Source organism: Hippoglossus hippoglossus, chromosome 8, assembly GCF_009819705.1.
Source record: "Hippoglossus hippoglossus isolate fHipHip1 chromosome 8, fHipHip1.pri, whole genome shotgun sequence".
NCBI lineage: Eukaryota > Metazoa > Chordata > Actinopteri > Pleuronectiformes > Pleuronectidae > Hippoglossus > Hippoglossus hippoglossus.
In genome coordinates, this window is record NC_047158.1 from 14,508,691 (window position 1) to 14,523,638 (window position 14,948).

Below are 14,948 nucleotides of genomic sequence, written 5' to 3' on the forward strand. Positions count from 1 at the left end.
GTGATCCGTATCAACGCACAGATAAGTGTGCTGCAGGAGGCACGTAGCACACCTGCATATCTCTTCATGCCTGTGGAAAGGACACATATATCATACATGTTTTTTTGTCCAACTCCGATAACATCCGAACATCCCGTCCAAGGAAATTCCTTTTAAGAAACTCTTCCCCCGGTTCAGTCCCTCGTGAGGCATCTTTCCACAGTTCTGACGGAACCCAAGTAAAAGCAAAGGAAGGCTGTAAATTGATTCAAAATTGAAAAGGAAAAGGAGATTTCCTGCATGTGAATTTTTGTTAAGTAAGAGCTTCACACTGTGAGTCTCCAAGGCATTACAGACGTAGTCTCTGGAACTCTGCTGGCCTCTTATCCAGCTGTAGTCCAGTTCTTAATAGAATTAAAAAGGATTAATGGGCTCTTTAGTATGCTCAAGTTCAGGCCTGCTCCCCCAGCCCCACGGCACTGCATATTTCTAAATCTCCCATAGTAATGACAGTCGGTGAATGCACGGGATGCAGCCGTTACAGGACGGCAAAGATGTGTCCTGATGTGAGTCTATGAAAATAATTAGTTTGCATGTTCCTGATTAGTCAAATGTACGCACTTCCCCCATCCCCTCTCTCTCTCGGCTCGTCAGGGATCAGGATGTGCCAAGAGAGCGAGCCAGGACATGACCTCCAAAACTGATCCTCAAACAACTGGTGAGGAAGCACCGGCGGATACAGAAGGGTCCAAGTCAAGGACAAATTTAGAAACCGCGCCGCCTGTTTGTGTAGACGAGTGACGTTTGTCCGTCTCCTCACATACCTAATTTTTCAGTCCAGCCCATGTGCACGTATAGATAGTACACACGCTATCTGATGAGGACAGTGTCATTTTGTTATCTGATGGGGATAGCATCATTCAGCGAATCAAGACGCAGCTATGTGGGGCAACATGAGGTATCTTACGACCATGCGTCGCTGTGGAGGGACACGGCACGAGAGGCATGTTTTCACCGTTTGTTTGGTCGCAAGCAAACAAATTGGTAGAAGGGTATTGGTGTTGAGGGGGCGGATCCAGGGATTTTTTCTAAGAATGCAAGATTGTTTTTCAATATTTTCACAGTCTTTCCAGGAAATAATTAATGGCTCATGATGAAAACAATAAAATCTTATTAGAAATCTGACTGTTACTTACATCATTTACCGGAGTGTCAATTTGTCGAAACCAGATACACATGATTTTCTAAGAACCTAGTTTCCTATAATCCTATTACTCAGAGCCAAACATTTCCTCTGGGCACAAGTTTGTTGAGATATGTCCCTTGAGCATGCAGCCCATCGTGACATGGAGATAATGGAGGAGGAGACACATTCATAAGCCTCTATTTACTAACTTGGAGGTCACAGTTTTGTCTTAACAAGGCCGAGGAGGTGTTACGAAAGCACAAAACAATGAAGGGTTCCCTGATAAGACATGGCGCCATAATGTGCGGCGTGTTTACTTTGGTGTCACGCTGAAACGTTTCAGGGTAGGGTGACCTTTGCTACCCGCAGCTCCTCTCTGCCGAGGACGAGACGATCCCAGACAATCTTTTCATGCTGCCTGCCGCTCTGTGTCACCGGTAAAACCCACCAGAGGCAAACCCTTCCAGGCACAACAATAAAAAACTTGACGGGGTAAAGATCTGACTCAGAATCATAATCAACTGGGTTTCACTTTAACACAACATTCTTCAATAAAACAAACCTATCTACCAGCACCCAGACAAGACACGTTGTCGATAGAGATACCAGAGCACTTTGTTTATACTGCGTGCGGTCTGACAGATCAGAGATTTCGAGTGTGTGTGTCTGTGTGTGTTTGTCTTTGTAGGTTTGTGTTCACGTTTGTTTCGTAGCTCTCAGGCCGCTGATGGTCGCCTGGAACGTAAAAGAAGATAGTGGGAATAAAAACAACTGTCAGGATGTTTGAGGTGTCAATGACGACTGCAGTTTGGAGGTGGGCGGACGATCCTGGGCTCCAAGGTCAACAAGTCTCCTGCAACACGCACACTCAGCCGTTGTGGTAAACGCAACAGTGACATGACACTCAGCCCATGTTAATACAAGCAGGGGATCATGAAAACAGCCCATTCATCACTTAAGCAAACAGCATGAAGGTTTTGAATGAAAGTAGAATCTGTGCAGCTGACTTCACGCCTCACGCAGAGGCGGTGACCTCACTAGAGAATCGTTCTGCCCACTACATGTTTATGCTGTTTAATGTGTTTGCGTATGAGCTTGCAAACACCTGTATACACATCTGTGTGTCTGTCGAAGAGGTTGTTTAGACCATGAATCACTCCTTCCCTTTCACATTCCATCATCATTTCACATTTTACTCTCCCCAACATTTGCTGTTTTTTTATTGTGAGACAGTATAGTTGTGTGTATGAGAAACAATGATTGTTATTATTCACAAATGGAGATTTTTGTTAGTGGGTCTGAATATAAATATTGTGTAAGAGAACAGCAGAGAAAGAGAAAGAAGTATTGTGTGAATTAATATAATGTGGTGTGTGTGTGTGTGTGTGTGTGTGTGTGTGTGTGTGTGTGTGTGAGTGAGGACACACAATGTATGTCTTAAATACATTACATGGTAATAGAATGAGTTTATGTGAGAAAGGTGTGTGTATATGTGTGTGGAAATATAATGTCAGTCTATGTGGGAGAGACCAAATGAGATTATGAAGGATAATTATGGTGTATGTGGGAGAATGAGAGTACCTTATTATGTTGTGTGCTAGTATTATGTACTAATACTATAATGACTGTGTGTGTGTGTTCCTGTACTATATATCTTTGTGAGGACCATTTTAAGAATAGACCCTACAGAGTGAGGACCGTTTGACCGGTCCTCAGTTTTTCAATGGGGGGTTTAGGGTTGTTTGAGGGTTAAGATTTGGTTTTATGGTTAGAATTAGGTTTAGGTTAGGGTAAGGGTTAGGGTTATACATTTAGTTTGGATGGTTAAGATTAGAGTAAGGGGCTAGGGAATGTGTGATGTCAATGAGTGTCCTCACTAACATAGAAGACAAACGTGTGTGTGTGTGTGTGTGTGTGTGTGTGTGTGTGTGTGTGTGTGTGTGTGTGTGTGTGTGTGTGTCTTAAATGTGTGATAGTAACAGCAGTGATCAGTGCATTGCTCCTAATTACAGTCCTCCCCAGGAACCAGCTGGAAGGACACATAGAATTAAAGCACCTTAGATGCTGAGGTAAATGTGCAGGAACCTGTTCAATAAAGCGCAAGTCTCTCTTTCTCTCTGCACCTGTACGTCTGTGCATGTATCATTTGATCTACAGTTTGTTCATGTATATATAATGATAGCTTTGTGCCAATAGATTCATGAGCATGCACGCAGCAGATGCCTGATAATATTCCTCTAATTCCTGCTTATAAATGAGCTGAGCTCGAGACTAATTTGTGTATGTAGTGCTCATCCACTATCATCACTTGCCAAGGTGAGCTTGTGTAATTGGCAGATGCGTTGCAGTAACTACAGTGCAGTAAGTAGCAGATATTAGCTTTAATAACAGTAATAACTTATTATTCTTTTTGAATGTGCATGTCCTTTTTTCATTTAGCATCGGCCTTTTAGTATCTGATCGTTTTCCTGTTGCCATTGTGTAACAGGTGGACCACAGCAGCTTTTATGATGGATTGTTTACAATCATTTGGTGTAATTGCTGAACAGTCTCAGTCTGACAGTTACAGCTGCCGGCGACCATTGTTATTAGCGTTAACCTCGTGGGGTGAGATATTGCTGCCTCTGTCTTGTAATTATCTTTGTCCCTCCCCTCAGTCGTGGTGACAGACGATGGCGACAGTGGAAAAGCCAGTGAAGGAAACCTCCTGTTTGGAGGAAGAGGAATGATGGCTGTGACAGGGGAGGCAATCCCAGGCCAGGAACCGCAGAGGTGTCCATACCTGTCTCGACAGCGCCCAGCTGTCTGCAGCTGGAGCTGACATCCTGCAAAAAGGAAAAGGCTCTGCAAGTCGGCGATGAAGTCTCAAAATGTTAAATGTGTTTACAGAGGCAATCAGAGGTCCTTCATTATTCTTAATGAATTCAAGGTATAAACTTGTTTAAAGTGATTGAGTTGTCATCATCTCGGAGCTGGCAGTGCACAGAACAGGGAAATAACAGAGTAAAATAGCCACATACAGTTTTTCACAGCAGATATTTACCTCTGCCTCTCAGATATTTCACCCCTTGCATGTTGGTTTAGTTTTTTGGTTTGTTCATATGCAATATTACACACAACAAACTGAACAGATTCCCATGAAACTTGTTTCAAGGATGGGACATGGGGCCAAGGAGGAATCTGTTAAATCTTAGCTGTGGAGCCAGATGACCTAAATGTCTGTTGTTAATTCTTGAAGTTTCACCTTTGCCTTGTCCGCAGTGAAAATGGCCTTTTCCCATCACTCCCCAGTTACAACAGAGGCTACTCTCCTGGCTCTCTTCCTTTCTCCCCGCTCGTCTCCAATTTTTGTTTTCCACATATTTTCCGGTGATCACCTCGCTGATCCGCAGCTCAACCAAACACAAGGCAGTGTTTATTCAACAATAGACCTTACTCAAGTGTGAACAGCTAGGGGAGGGCTGCCTTAACTGACATTTTGCAGCAGCGCAGCAACTCCCTCTCGACAAATACCTGTCCCTCTTTCACCTACTTAGATTCTGCTGTGAACGACAGGAAACAATATGTGCAGAGCAGCTTGGAAACAAAATTAACCAAAGATTTTATGTGAATGTCTTGCATACTTTCACATGAGTCCACTTAGTGTGTGGTGCATGCCAGTGCTTGTGCATGTGCTTGTTTGTGTGTCAGAACAAATGGCTGTGTGTGTGTGTGTGTGTGTGTGTGTGTGTGTGTGTGTGTGTGTGTGTGTGTGTGTGTGTGTGAGAGAGAGTCAAATTGTACTGTATGTGTGTAGATGCATTACATGCTGTGTGTATATTTACGCATGAGGCTAAAGAAATAACAGAGGGCACGATATAAAAATCCTGATTGTTTCTCTGGGATTATTCTTCACAATGAAGGGCTTTATCGGAGGGGCCTGGGCTGCTGTAACAAGACACGCTCGCCCTGGGTTCGCCCAGCCAAGCACTGAGACCTGTGCCAGCAACGGATCACAAGAGGAGGGGGGGGGGGGGGAATGAAGAGTGAAAAGAAAAGAAACACAGGGGCGAAAAACAATGGTGAACGAGAGTAAAACGAGCGTAGGGAGCGAGGAAGAGATGACAGGGGAAGAAAAATGAAGTGAGGGGGAAAGTGGGAGAGAAAACAGAGTAAAAAGGGGAGTGAAATATACAGGGGGAGGCAGAAGTTGAACAAGTTTAACTGGAGGCCATGCTTCAAACGGAGAGGTTTGTTTTCTGACAGAGATCCCTCTCAGGAGATTGAGCTGGAAAACAGATTAATAGGGGCTGTCCAAGTCGCTCGGTGAGATTGCGCAACATGTGTCTCAGCGGCAGACGGAGAAAAACTGCCGTGCGTTGCGCTGTGCAGTGTTTGTATGTTATGGCCTCGTGTCAAAGATGTGGTCCCTCAGAGCCTTTATATTAAAACAGCGATAGGCCCCGAGGCTGTGGTTGATCCATCAGATCTGTCACGTTCGCCACTTTGGACTTTGAGAGGTGTGTTTGATTTGCTTTGTTTTATTTGCTTCCTTTTATAAGACTTTCTCAGCAGGATCAGGTTGCTGTGCCCAGGCCCTGCGAAGGGGGCCTGTGGTTTTGGAAATGAGGGGGAGAGTTGGTTGGCCATGGAGGGGGCTTTGATATTTGTGCAAGAGGTGTAGGATGGTGTGGGAGTGTGCAGTGTATTGTGTGAGGCCCCGTGACCTCATATATTTATATATTCCCATGACGCTTCCACTCCAAGCTCTCATTAAGAATATTCTTTCATTTACCTCCCCCACGGAGGTTATGTTTTCATCTGGGCCTGTTTTTAGCAAGATTATGCAAAAACTACTCCATCGATTTCAATGAAATTTTGTTGAGGGGTGGGGCATGACCCAGAGAATCAGATTATTCTTTCACTTTCTTTAAGATTATAAAATAGGCATTTTTCAACATTTAGGATGATTTCTCAAAAAATGATTTAAGGATCTTAGGCATGTTTAGGCGACTGATATTTATGAGTGTGTAGAATTTGGTGAAGAGCCAAATAAAAATTCAGATCTAGTGAATTAAATGTAGTTTCATGGGTGGACAGTATGTTAAACTGTCTGTATTTATATTGCACTTTATGTTCTCGATGACTTTAAAGTACAGTTTTTTACCATTGGCCTATTCACTAACACATTCACATCTATGTGCAGCACTTTCTCTATCATACATCACACATACACCGCCGCCACAGATGAAAGGGGCGATTTGGGACTGGAATCAAACAGCCGACCTTCTGGTTAGTGGATGACCCGCTTTACCTCCAGGTGCCATTCTAGTTTCTGATTTTATTAGTTGTTCATTTTTTGGGCATGTAAACGTTAGTGTACTGCAGAGCACACATGATGCATATACTGTGTGTGTGAGCTAGGTGAAACTCAGAGGAATGAGATTACTGTGTACACAGCTCTCCATATATGAGTGGAAATGTTGGTGTATGTTGGTGTTGGTGCGCTTCCTGTGCTGGCAGTGTGTGTGTGTGTGTGTGTGTGTGTGTGTGTGTGTGTGTGTGTGTGTGTGTGTGTCCCTTTGTGACATCCAACCTGTGCCAGTTGGGGTTTCAAGCTTCACACTGAGCCGACTGGGCGGACTAAAGAGCCCGTAACAGTCCCAGCACGATTTTTCCATTCTCCAAACTCACCTCTCCTTTGGCCTTGCACTCAGAGTGAGGGATTATGCTTATTACCGTTCACTTGAATGCACCCCAAGTGACTTTATGCTTTTCCTAGCCACAGTTCAATCACTTCAACGGTTGGGATACGGAAGAAAACGCCACGATTTGGTTCTCCCTGCATTCATAATATAACTGGAAAATGTGTTCAATCTGTAGAGAAAGTCAAAACAGTCGTTTTCATGGTGTGAACATGATAGTGTTTTCTTAAAAGGAGTCACGTCTGGCCGGAGTATTGTGTTTTGGTTGCAGTCGACTCTCAGCTGGGTGTATTTTGAAAAGGTTGTGCAGCGATATGCCAAGTCAAGCCAAGCACTGAGCAACCAGCACTATTGTGTCAGAGCCACTCAGGATTCTTGGGGTGTTGCTTTTTCTCAGCTTTGACTCTACAACTCACACACCCTGGATGGTAGACCCAGGTTTTGCCTTAAATGTTATTTCATTGTACAGTGAACTGGACAAAGTATACCCGTCCTTCCTCTGTTCATAAAATAATCTTCTTATACTGTCACCTTATGAACGGGGGAAGAAGGAAACGGTTGAGGAGAGGACTCAAAAGCAACAGAATTGTAATTATTTACCCTAAAAGTCCTGTTTGCACTGTTTGGAATTCGGTCCTCCATCCAGACTGTCGAAGTGGACGCAGTGTTTGTGGGAGTGTGGGCCATGGGACACGCATGTTCCTGGCTTTGTGTGTGTTTTCAGCCTGCCCTGCGTCATCCCTGCTCTCCTCTGTTTATGCAGGGGCTCTGTGGATATGGAGAGGGACGGTCGGATATCCAGCCCCCCCCCTGTCACTTGATATCTGTGGAAAATACATCAGATGATTGGACGAGGCCACTTCCTCTGTATTCATTAAGGCTCCAGCCAAGGAGCGATGATGCATTCACCAACGATGCCATGTTAATCTGGTTAGTCACACCAAATGAAGTGCCTGGCTCCAATGCCACATTTATCTATTCCCATATACAAGCCAATGTGATAATTGTGACACCTGAGAGTGTGTTTTGGAAGCACACTCTCTAGGCTGGTGAACTTGTGCAATGTGAGAGAGAGAGACAGGGAAGGGCAAAGGAGAGAGGGACAGAGAGGTGGAGGAAGGGAAGTAGTCGGGGTTGAAGAGATAGAGAGCAGGGGCCCATATTGAGTGACACAGAGTACGGTCTGTGTTTTCTCGGTGGACCAGAGAAGATGCAGTGTAAATGAAGCGTGCTGCACCATGGCAGCTTCTGCTTTATCTTTGCACTCTGTGTGTGTGTGTGCGTGTGTGTGTGTGTGTGTGTGTGTGTGTGTGTGTGTGTGTGTGTGTGTGTGTGAGTAAGTGTGAGTAAGTATAATGACAGAGGCCTCTTTGAGTACTAAGAGGGTTTTGTTCTTCCTCTTTTCTCTCATGGTCAGAATAAGTTGGGAGATTGTGCCATCCCATGAGCTGTCTCTTAAGATAATAGGAGGATATGAATAAATACAAATGCATCCACCTGAGTAGTAGAAACAACTTGCCACAAAGTGGGCTGTAGGATGTGTTTATTTAACACTTATGTCTGTGTGTATTTTTCAGAGAGCATGTTGGAACCTTACCCTGATTTACATTAGCTTCATCTTGAATGAAATGAAAACCCTTCGGTGATGTTGTTTCTCTTTAGAGAGGTCAGGGCTATCTGCTCTCCACAGGACAAGGGCCTCCCCTTGTGTTCAGGATGCAAACTACACTCACTGAGCACTTTGACCGTGGCAGGATTGTCGAACATCAGATGATTTGACTATTTGGGGACGTTGCCTGGTCTGATGAATTTGGATTTCTCCTGAGGCACACAGGTGGTAGAGTCAGAATTTGACATCAAGAGTGCAGGCTGATGGTGGTGGTTTCTTGGCACACTTTGGGCCCCTTCCTCACTAATACCAATAAATCATGGATTAAATGCCTCAGCCTGCAGACCATGTGCATTCCTCTATGGCCACAGTGTACCATCTTCTATTGGCTACACCCTGCACATATGATAACGTCACAAAACGTCACCAGATCTGAATCAAATAGAATGTCTTTGTGATGTGGCATCATAACATCTGTCAAACCTGCCGAACAGCTGTGATGCAATCCCATCAACATGAGCCAGAACATAGTATAGAGTAGTATTATGGTGTTCCTAATAAAGTGCTCAGTTAGTGTACAAGAGCATTTCACACGTTTGTAAAACCCACAGTATTTCAACTAAAGAGTCTGTAAAAGGTTTAATTGTTGAGAAATGACTTCATCACTTCGGACAGTACCACTGTCAAGGAAGTTGTGTTATCATGTGCGTTTGTTTATAGTTTAAATCAACTTTGTTAACTACTTGACTGATTTCCATGAAATTTTGAATAGGGGTGGACAATGAGGAAAAAAAGAGAAACATACATAAAACTTTGGTGATGATTTGGATCAGGGGGTTGAATTATAATTTTTTCACTTTCTTTAACATGGCAGGATTTGACACGTTTTTCAACATCTTTCTTGATTTTCCTGGGATTAAGTCGTGGATCTTGATTTTAAAAACAATTTCAGGCATGTTTAGGGGACTGATATTCATGAGGGTGTGAAATTTGGTGTACATCCAACACTGGTTGGAGGAGGCCGGTGTAGCCACAGCAATTGAGGAAATGACTTTGATTGGACGACGGTTCGGGACTTTCCTTGACACAGGACATTGCGACACTGAGTACTTCCTTGAAGGTCACCACACCCGGAACATTTTCTTTCCAGCTAGTGCTTCGACAAAATGATTATTTTCTGGATGGTTCAGGCTGCTCTAATAATACCACTATGTGCCAGCACCGTAGGTAAGTGATAAAGCACTGGGAGGATGTCGAAATGTTGACTTTCTTGATGATATATCGTACTTTCTGATGTCTCACAGATGTTTCAACGATAAAAGTATCGTGCTCGGACATTCAAACACAACATGGTTTCCAGTTCAAATATGATCGTCCGGCTGGAACTGAATTTTGGGTTCACCATGGAGAGGTACTTAGATTTAAATCATGAAGTGACTTGTTATACAAATGCTGGCAAGGGCTTCATTTCATTCATCGTGCGTGAGGAGGAAATAACCAGGAAATAGAAAGTTTGACACTGGTTGAGAACAAAGTTCAGCTGTTTTTTGTGGCTGATGTGGGTCAAAGTTTTTCTTTTTCTTACTTCCCAACAGACTCTGATTGATTCTTTGGAAATTGGAAAACAACCTAACCTTTCCTCTGAAGTTATCCAGCTGGACAACAAATCAGTTATTACAAAGCAATGCAGAGATCTCTTGATAAAAGTCTTCACAGTTAAAGTGAGTTTCCCCTCGATGTGCTGTATATTTTCTATGAATGTGAATTCATTCCACAAAAGATTTAACTCTTGTGTCGTGAATCTGGAATATGTTGCTCAATCAATGTGTACTACTTTCGCTTTTGTTTTCAAGGATCAGAATGTGGGAGAGGAATGGTTGTCCTTTAAAGTTACTGGTAAGCAATGAGATGTCGTATAGAAGTATAACTTTACTTTACTATTGATTTACTCTGATCTTACACCACCGATTATATATGACTACATACGTATATTTACATATCATATATGCACAATATGTATAAGTATCTCATCTCTTTACCTTTTACAGCGAATAGTGACAATCCTGTAACACCAAGCAGCCAAGTCAATAACACGCAGTTTATTCAGGGTAAGTATTCCAATGCTTCAAAACATTTTCTGTTGTTGACTTTAAAACTACTGGTAAGCAATGAGATGTCGTATATAAGTGTAACTTTCTTTTCATACTGATTTACCCTGATCTTACACCACTGATCATATCCATATATGACTACATAGATATATTTATATATCATATATGCATAATATATAAAAGTATCTCACCCCTTAAACAGAGAATACTACGGAACCTGTTCTTCCAACACCAGAGAGCCATACCGCTATCAGTTCATGGATTGCCTGCAAGTATTCCAGTGCATCAAAAGTTTTCTGTTTTCCACTTTGCTGTAAATATCTCAAATTAATATTTGATGATTTTATTTTGTTGGTCTTCCCCTCAGATTTAATTGGAGCTTTGATTGTGGTCTCTGTAATCATCATCGGGGTCTTTTTATACTTCTATTTGTCTTGGAAAAAGAAAATGAGGTAAGTTTTGTTTCAGTCTGTAATAAAAAAATAATCAACTGTTAATGTCATTTAAACATTTACTTACCAGGTGTCTTGCCGGGCGTCACAAATGTTTGTATTTTTCAGCTTCCTATGGCCTTGCAATGCTCTCAAAAAGTGTATCTCCACGAAGGCAGAGAGTTCAGAGACACAAGAAACTAGGTCAGAGTTACTCTTCACATACATTTCAACTGCACCTGTTCTTTTGAGCTAACACAGGCACTTCAGTTGCAATGAGTTAAATCCTCCTCAGTGCATATCCAGTCATGTTATCAGTGGTAAAACTATTCTTCCAGCAACTGAAGTTGAGCTGCTGTGTGGTAAAAGTAAACTTTCTCTTTTACCCACTGTTACTGTATGTGTGACTGTTCCTTTCAGACCCCTCAGCGGAATAGAAATGCAGATCTTAGATACCGTGAATCAACAAAATGGTAATAGGTAAGCCATCATTCAGAAACTACTGTCGGCACAGGTCTGTGATGTTGAACACGTGCACTGAAAATCTCTTAAACTTGAACTTCTTTTCTTTGTGACTGGAGCCTGGAAAACATCCCTGCCACTGAACCGTCTGCCACTGAACCATCTGGCAGTGGTGAAGATGGGGTGGCGCAAGACAGCCCTCATGGATCTGTTCATGTTGTCAGGTTAGGTGGTCTTTATAACAACTTGAGTGGAACTCAGTGGAGCACATTCCTCCGCCAAGAGTCAACAAACTGACCACTTGAGCAGATATCAGTTCTCTAAATGGGCCTGATTGTTTTTGTCATTGAGATCCATGACTTTTTTACTGGAAAAACAGTAAAATAAAAAAATGTTGAAACACGTTTGATATAGCGATGTTAAAGAAAGTGATACAAATTCCTGGATCTGCAGCAAAAGTATTATTGTAAAAGTAAGAATCGTGTTAGTCCGTTCAGCTGTTTTTCTATAATCTTGCTTTCACTCAAACAATCCGACAGGGGTGAAAACATAACCTCCTTGGCGGGGGTAATGATGCCCATATCCACATTGACCTTTTGTTTCTCAAAACCCTAAAATTAGGAAATCTAGAGTGTAATCTGCTAAAAGCTGTTTGTCTCCTTAGTATTCATCCTCAGTGTAACGGTCTGGACCACAAATTGGGAAACGAGGAATTCGAGCCGACTGCAAAGTGAGAATGAGAGCGGTCTACTTTCTCTTGAGCCTTGAGCCTTTTTTGTTTGGACGATTAAGCTGAAATGTTCCTTTGACTAGACAGATAGCTCATGAGATTTGGTTCCATTCTTAACTTGTATTTGTTTTTCAGTGGAGACCTAAACATCCCTGACGTCGACAGAGCCTCTCCTCATGGAGACATGAACAGGTGAGTTTTGGGGCATCGTGCGGATCGTCAGTTTGTTTATCATCAATTCTCAGTATGACTTAGTAACGCCTATTGTTTATGACAGTGTCAGGAACATGAGAGATGATCCAGGCGGGAGCAATGGAGATGACTATGTGAGGTAAGATCTGTGGTTAACATTTTGACGTATACTTTTCTGCAACAAAGTGAAGGAATTTTGGGAATTCTTCAATTTTCGCACAAAATATATGGGACTTGTTACCGAATCGAGAACATGTCTATTTGAAAATATTGGATATTTCTTTCGAATGATCAAATGTACTTATTTTACAGCAACACCACATGATGTGTCAGATGTGTTAATAAAGAGATAGCGTGAAAGAAAGAAGAAAACTAGAAAAAGGAGAAACTATGGATATGCAGGGATGAAAATAAGCTAAATTGTGAAAAATGAACATACAGAAAGTGATTCAATAATAAAAAAAGCATGCCGTAAAACACAGCTAATCTAGTGACAGGAAGGTGAAGTACTCACACTCGTCCTTGAACTCATAATGGCCATGAATTCTTCTCCAGGATCAGGGAAGTGCACAGTGGATGTGTGCTTGGTGACTGTGGTCCTGAGAATCACACTGTGGATCCAGACTGTGTCACTCTGCCCTCTTAACAGGCCCCAAAGACAAATCTGTTGTTTCCGATTTCCATTCTCCCTCGTAGCTTGTTTTGTTTTGTGTGTCGCTGCTGTCAGAGATAACTGAATCGTCTCCCCCACCCTAAAAATCTGAATGACCGGTCTGGACGTCAGAACTTGTCTGACGTCTGCTTGGAGAGAGAGAACAGAGCAGCTCTTATTGTGCAGAAGTTCATGTCTCTATTCCCTGTTGTTTCTGTCTCTAGTGTGGACATCCCCGATCCTGACATGACAGCTGAAGCCAAATCTCTGGTGAACAAGAGCGGCTATGACCAAGAACATGTCAGCAGGTGCTCTGCTACACCTGTGAGTAGATGGCTTTCTATAAATGTTTTATTATCTTTATTAATAGTTTTCTACTAAATGCTGTTTTTGTGTTGTTTTATTATAAAATGTATTTTTGGTGTCCTGCAGGAACCTGACGTGGAGTCAAAGCCCAGGGTGAAGAACTTTGGAATTTATTGATAGATAAAACAACAACAGCTACTGCTTTATCAGTAGTAGTTGTAATAGTAATAATAATAATAATAATAATAATAATAATATTATATATATATATATATATACAATAGAAGTTTTCTTACTTTATCCTTTTTGGGTGCATTTTCTGACATTTCCTTTCAGATGAGCCTGACGTTCGCAGTGTTACGTGATTATAACGTCACTTCATCTTTCTGATCACAACATTTTTTCCTTGAAAAAAACTTTGACAATCCTGATGGAAAACTATGTTGTCTAAATTACTCTCAGTTGTACATTGAGACACAGTAGGACCGCTCGATGAGATGGATCCGGTAACATATCAATTTAAGTCATTAGAGTTTAATAAACATATTACAGCACAACACCGTACGGCACTGGTCTCATTAAATAATAAATTTGATAATAATAAAAGCTTAATAGTCAGAGTATTAAACACTTGATGAAAGGATGGGTGGACCACGTCAGAAAATGTATCCAATACACACCTGTGAGATCACTAACTATTATATGAAGTGTTTTATATTGTATTACATGTTTAACATTATACAATACAAAGGACAGTTTGTTCTGTTTTGTTTTTTTGTTTTTTTGTTATTTGTTCTATAACCTGATTTGCTTTTTTTATTTTGCTTAGTATAAGGTTTTTTTCTGTATTAGTTACCGTGCTTGTATTTGGGATTAGAGATTATGATTCTGTACTTTACTTTTATTTCCTATGTACACAATAGCATTGATTTAGCTTTTGAATTAATCTGTTTTATTATGTAATAATAGCATCGTATGTAATTACGATATATATATATATAATCTTGTCATGAATTTTAAACAGATTTTATGGCTTTTCTTTTTTTTTGTTTTACTTTGTTTTCTGAATTACTGAAGGCAACACAGCACTTGTGGTTCATCTTTGAACCACATGGGGGCAGTAATTAGTCGTACAGTCCTACAACACTGAGCAACGTCATCACACCTACTTATGTTAAATAATCCAAATGCATTATTATTCCAGACTGCAAAAGCTTTCTCAATTGTACCAACATTTACAAAATGCATATGGTTTCTTTACGTTCTGTAGTTTCATGATCAAACACTGTGGCCAGAACTAAACATGCTTTGTAACAAATCACGACTCAGTATATTTGTTCAATATTATATTATATGACTGCTGATTGACTATTGCGTGGTTCTTCTGTGTAATCAGTGTGTGTGTGTAATCAGTGTGTTTTGGTGCTGCTAAAGTGCTCTGATTTATTAATCAACCAATAAAAGAACAGTAGTTACATTACACATCACTTGGTAATTTGAGTGTTGTGCACCGTACGTTGCAGTGCTTAAAAGATTTGTTGCCCCTGTGGCTTGATGTATGGCAGTAATTAAAGTATCACACAAGCGCACGGAGGCTCAGGCTGAA

At 41.5% G+C, this 14,948-nt stretch overlaps 1 long non-coding RNA gene across 1 annotated transcript; it reads left to right on the top strand.

Annotated features, from left to right (window-relative positions):
• The first annotated feature begins 9,591 nt into the window (after positions 1–9,591).
• On the top strand, positions 9,592–13,828 carry LOC117766867. Its single transcript, XR_004614766.1, has 13 exons — positions 9,592–9,685; positions 9,763–9,869; positions 10,054–10,179; positions 10,312–10,354; positions 10,507–10,566; positions 10,772–11,021; positions 11,130–11,204; positions 11,421–11,686; positions 12,127–12,192; positions 12,328–12,384; positions 12,470–12,523; positions 13,261–13,360; positions 13,469–13,828. It is a non-coding gene; the product is annotated as an uncharacterized LOC117766867 (long non-coding RNA).
• The last annotated feature ends 1,120 nt before the right edge of the window (positions 13,829–14,948 follow it).